At 40.1% G+C, this 6,197-nt stretch overlaps 1 pseudogene; it reads left to right on the forward strand.

Annotated features, from left to right (window-relative positions):
• Positions 1-3,045: 3,045 nt before the first annotated feature.
• LOC112314569 (centrosomal protein of 19 kDa-like) lies at positions 3,046-3,640 on the forward strand (annotated as a pseudogene).
• The last annotated feature ends 2,557 nt before the right edge of the window (positions 3,641-6,197 follow it).

Below are 6,197 nucleotides of genomic sequence, written 5' to 3' on the forward strand. Positions count from 1 at the left end.
AGAAATAAAGCTGCTACCCTACAGAAAAAGAAAATATACAGAGCAAACCCACAGTCATAGAAAAGGGTTGGAGCCTTGTGATCCACAGCTGAAGGAAATATGTAAATATCATCGATGCCTCATTTTCAATGCCCAAGCAAGGACAGAGGCAACTAGGGCTCTTGTTAGGAGCTCCATTATTTTTTAATATAATTTTTAAAAGATTTTATTTATTTACTTTTAGAGATAAGGGAAGGAAGGGAGAAAGAGAGGGAAACAACAAAGTGTGGTTGCTTTTCACGTGCCCCCTACCTGGGACTCAGCCCACAACCCAAGCATGTGCCCTCACTAGGAATTGAACGGCGACCCTTTGGATCACAGGTCCGTGCTCAATCCACTGAGCTACAACAGCTGGGGCAGGAGCTCCATTATTGACAAGGAGTCTGAAACAGAATCTGTGAGCAAACTGATACCAAAAATAGAAAGTTGAAATAACTTTATGTTCTTTCCTGGAGGTGCCTCCCAATGACTAATAAAGAAAAGTCACACTCATAACACTCAGGCATAAATCTTTATGACGAGGTCAGGACTCAGTAGTATTCTATTTTCTCAGAGCATGAGTCTTGAGCCAAGGCTCAAATAAAAGACCTGTATCAGTGTAGTGCACTGAAATTGTAAAACTGCTCCACAGGGAGGACACCATAATCCAGGAGTGAATGCAGGACAAAAGGTCATAAAATGGGCAATGAAAAACATTGATTGTGGTGATGAATATACAGGTGATTGTTCTAAAAGCCATTGAATTATATGCTTTAAATGGACGAATTATGTGTTAGATGGTTTATATCTCAATAAAGCTGTTGAAAATGACAAAGGGGACAGGAGCATAAAATGAAGTAAAAATAGCCTCTTCAACAAGTAGTGTTGGAAGATCTGGACAGTTACATGCAAAAAAATGAAACTCAACCACCAACTTACAACATACGCAAAAATAAATTCAAGATGGATAAAAGACTTAAATATGTCATGACACCATAAAAGTCCTAAAGGAGAACATAGGCAGGAATATTTCAGTTATCCCACACAGCAATATTTTCACCAATATGTCTCTTAGAGCAAAAGATATAAAGGAAAGAATAAACAAGTAGGACCTCGTCAAGTTAAAAAGCTTCTGCATGGCTAAAAAAAACATAGCAAAATAAAAAAGGAACCAACCATAGGGGAAAATATATTTCCAAATGATACTTCAGATCAAGGGTTTGATCTCCAAAATATATAAAGAACTCACACAACTCCACTCCAGGAAGTCAAACAACCCAATTAAAAAGTGGTCAAAAGACCTGAACAGACAATTCTCCAAGGAGGACATACAGAGGGCCCAGAGACATATGAAAGGATATTCATTATCATTAGCCATCAGAGAGATGCAAATTAAAACCACAATGAGATACCATTTCACACGAGTCAGAATGGCCATCATAAACAAATCAAGAAACAAGTGCTGGGGAAGTTGTGAGGAAAACGGAACACTAGTACACTGTTGGTTGGAATACAGACTCTGGAACCACTGTGGAAAACAGTATGGAATTTCCTCAGAAAACTAAAACTGGAACCGCTTTTTGACCTGGCAATTCCCCTGCTGGGATTATACCCTAAGAATCCTGAAACACCAATTCAAAAGAACCTAGGTACCCCAATGTTCATAGCAGCATTATTTACAATAGCCAAGCACTGGAAAGATCCTAAATACCCATCAGGAAATGAGTGGATCAAAAAATTGTGGTACATTTACACAATGGAATCCCATGCAGCAGAAAGAAAGATGGAACTCTTACCCTTCACAACAGCATGGATGGAACTAGAAAGTATTATGTTAAGTGAAATAAGCCACGCAATGAAAGACGAATACCATATGATCACACCTATAAATGGAACTTAATTAACAAAACAAACAAGTGAGAAAAATAGAACCAGAGACCTGGAAATAAAGAGCAAACTGACAGTGACCAGAGGGAAGTGGGGAGGGGGATAACAGGGGAAAGAAGGGGAAGGGTCAAGGAAAGTGTACATAAAGGACCCACGGACAAGGACAGCAGTGGAGAGGGTGGAGGACTGAATGTGGGAGGTGGGGGTGGGCAGGGCGGGAGAGAGCAATGGGCGGGGGGTCAATGAGGACAACTGTAATTGAACAACAATAAAAAGTTTTTTAAAAACGTCATAGAAGGTCGCTGCTGTGCAAGTGAGTCCAGCCAAATCCCAGATGAGTAGCCAGGCCACCACTCCCACGACCACAACCAAGACGGGAAGCCAGGACGCCCAAGAACATGCGTGTGCCCAAGAGGAGTGCGCCTGGGTGAACGCTGATGGAGGAGCCTACATACGCTTCACGCTGCTCCTAGAGCGCGCTGCCCAGGAGTTAGTGACCGGAGGGAAGCCTACGTGCGCGCATGCCTTTGGTCCTCGCACACTGGGTCCCCCAGTTCTCCGCCACTACTCTTCGTAGCCCCGGAGCAACCGGATAGTTCCAGCCTCTCCAGAGGCGGCAGTCCAGGACCCTTGGTTCGCTCCCTAGATGCCCCGCCCTTTTCTGTTCCCGTTGAGGGCGGGGCGAGGAGAGGGGCAAGCGCCTTTGAAAATATTTATTTACTTTTAGAGATAAGGGAAGTGCATAGAACTGTTTCTGTGGGAACAGTTCCTTGGGCCCCCGAGCCCGACCGTGACCTGGGCAAGCTGGCTGGGGAGCGGACTCGCCTAGTTGTCATTATCGACCTCCACTTCCAGGTATTTGTGGATTCGGGCCTCCTGCCGGGGAGTTTTATCCCTCAGCCTTGTACGCAGGACTGTGGCTGTGGCCTCTTCCTGCAGTGCCAGGCTCCGCTGGGCCTCAAAGTCCAGTCAAGTGCTTCTCAGCGCACTGCAGTTGGATGGAAACAACCCCCTCACGGAAGTTTTAGATGATGTCCTGCCGGAGAAAATGCATTTTCTGTACTTCTCTAAGGGAAGTCATTATGTGACTAACACATTTTCATCAGATTTCCTCTGATTTACCCTGAAGTGTATGTGAGAATGATGTACACTGCCAAGAAATGTGGAGTTAGATCCCAGCCTCTAGCTATTACCTTAATCTATGAGAATGAAATGAAGGGGAAAAGTCGCCAACGCATTATGCCTGTACGAAACTTTTCAAAGTTTTCAGATTGCAATAAAGCTGCTGAACAATTAACGAATAATCCGTGACACAAGAGTTACTTGGAACAGGTGACCCTGAGACAGCTAGAGAAGTTATTCAGTTTTTTACGAGGTTACTTATGGGGACAGAGTTTGGCAGAAACAATGGAACAGATTCGACGGGAAACAACTATTTTTTAAAAAAGTTTTTATTGTTATTCAATTACAGTTGTATGCGGGAGGGGGGGGGGGCAGTGGGAAGAGGGGATTACAGGAACTACTACAAAGGAAAACAACTATTGATCCTGAGGAAGACCTGAACAAACTAGATGACAAGGAACTTGCCAAAAGGAAGAACATCATGGATGAACTTTTTGACAAAAATCAGAAGAAGAAGAATTATCCAAATTTTGTTTATGACATCGAAGTTGAGTTTCCACAGGATGAACTGCAGTCCTGTGGCTGGGACACAGAGTCAGCAGTTGAGTTCTGATCCCCCCAAAAAACATTTATTGGGCTAACAGAAACTCCGTGTTTATACAGAGAATGTAGATCAGTTCTAGAAAAATCTGTAAAGAATACTAAATGTACATGTTGAGTCATATTTGGATTGACCATGTGACTTTTCAAAACCAAGACATGTAGAAAATCTACTATGTACCTACATAGGCATGAGGAATATAGAAAAAACAACATAGGAATCTGACTTTAAGGAGCTCACAATCTAATTGGAAGATATGTCAAAAACTTGTGAAAAGCTAATTAACAGTATTAGGCAGCAAAAAGATTAAGGCCTAATGATTGATAAAGACAAAAAAGGGTCAGAGCCTAGATTACTGTAGAGCAGAATAGTCAGGGAAGATTTGGTCCTTTAGTGGCAAGATGGGACTTTGCCTGGCCCTTGAAGTGGTAGTATTGAATAAAAGCTTATATAGGATTCCAGATGAGAGAAATTGGGAGGAAAAAGAGGGGAAGGGTACGGTAAGCAAATTATAATTTGATAAGATTGGAGTGTGTGTATGGTTACCAGGGGATTATCCTGTATACATTGTGTCTTTATATATATTTAACTCTGTTTTACAAGTATTTAATTCTGGAATAGAAGAGTAACGCTGCATAATGCCCTGTAGCTGCAAGTCCATGTCATTTGATGGACAGCAGGGGGATTCTGCCCTTCTGGTAACAGGAAATATAAACCAAAGACATTCTGAAACCCTGATCCTCTTTCCATAAGTAAGAGGTTTGTTTGTAAAATGGGAACTCTACCCATAATAAATGAACAATAGGTCCTGCCAGTTTGGACCTTTTCATGAATTTGCATGTACAAAGATGATTTTTGTTGAACAAAGTTATATGTGTATAGATCTTTCATCTTACTATATTATTATTATTTGATCGGTAGAAATCCTGTGTTTTCTGCAAGGAAATTAATACTTATTAAATAAAGCTGTAAAATTTTTTTTAAAAATCATAGAAGACAAACTCAAAATTCTTTTCTTTTAATCCTTGACCAGGGTATGTTTATTGATTTGACTGAGAGAGAGAGAGAGAGAGAGATAATGAGCAACATCAGTCAGTTGCTTCCCATATGTACCCCAACTGAGGATTGAACCCACAACCTTTTGGTGTATGGGGAAAAGCCCCAATCAAATGAGCCACCCAGCCAGGGTATAAGTTCATAATTCTTAATAAAGAACTTAAAGAGTCCTGGCTGGTGTGGCTCAGTGGATTGAGTGCCCACCTGCAAACCAAAGGATTGCTGGTTCAATTCCCAGTCAGGGCACATTGCCTGGGTTGCGGGCCAGGTCCGCAGTAGGGGGTTCGTGAGAGGCAACCACACATTGATGTTACTCTCCCTCTTTCTTCTTCCCATCCCTTCTCTCTAAAAATAAATAAATAAAATCTTTTTTTTAAAAAAAGAACTTAAGAAAAACCAGCCATGATACAGTCATTATATACAACCAATTAGAAGAATCACACCTGAGAAATAGAAATAACAAAGTAATCTAAAAAAAAAATACTTTGAAATATTCATGTTTGAAATCCTCAAAGAAATAAAACATGGAGTAGCATCTACAAAAGAAAAACAGGCTTTAGGAAGCAAGAAACTTGCAAATAGAAACCCCCCCAATATATATCTTTAAACTGAAAAATATAACTTTAAAATAAAAAATTGGTCCAAATTATTGACTGGACAGAGCTGAAGAGATCATTAATGAATAGGGAAATAGATAAATCTCTTAGAATTTCATCACAATGAATTAAAAGATAGAAAATCTGAAAGGAATTAAAATACATGAGGTGCTCCAATGTAGTGTAATAAAAGTTTAAGGAGAAAATAAAGAAAATGAGATAGACACAATTATTGAAAGTAAAATGGTGTATTCCTAGAAGAAAAGAAAGAAATGAGCATTCAGCTTTACAAAACTTGTGTTAAATGTAATAAATTTCCACCCTGACTGGGGTGGCTCAGTGGGTTGGGTGTAAGCCAAGAGGCACATGCCTGGGTTTTGAGCCAGTCCCTGGTTGGGGGCATGAGAGATACAAATGACTGATGTTTCTCTCATTCACCAATATTTCACTCCCTCTCTCTCTCCCTTCCCCTCTCTCTAAAAATAAATAAATAAAATCTTTATAAAATATGATAAATCTCCAAATAGCACATAATAGATAAACTACAAAACGTTAAATAATAAAAAATTCTAAAAGTTATGGAAGAGATATATTAACTACAAAAGAACCACAGCAGACTTCTCATCAGCAATAACAGAAATTCTTTGGTAAAGTGTAGAGGAAAGAATGAAAAATTTTAGGGAGACAGGAGTGTTGGAGTATATTTTTCATGTGGAAACTCACTTATTAACCTCTAACTTTCTCCCCCACAAGGGCTCAAAGACACCCTCTTCACCACAATATTGAGAAATGCATACCATTTAGAGTAAAAAAAACCCGGCATGGCTCTGGACAACTGATGTAATTCTTCAGCAAGATGGAGAAAACAGCCTTTTCAATTATGCTTTTCTTTTCCTTTTAAAGATTTTATTTATTTA

Source organism: Desmodus rotundus, chromosome 12, assembly GCF_022682495.2.
Source record: "Desmodus rotundus isolate HL8 chromosome 12, HLdesRot8A.1, whole genome shotgun sequence".
Taxonomy (NCBI): domain Eukaryota; kingdom Metazoa; phylum Chordata; class Mammalia; order Chiroptera; family Phyllostomidae; genus Desmodus; species Desmodus rotundus.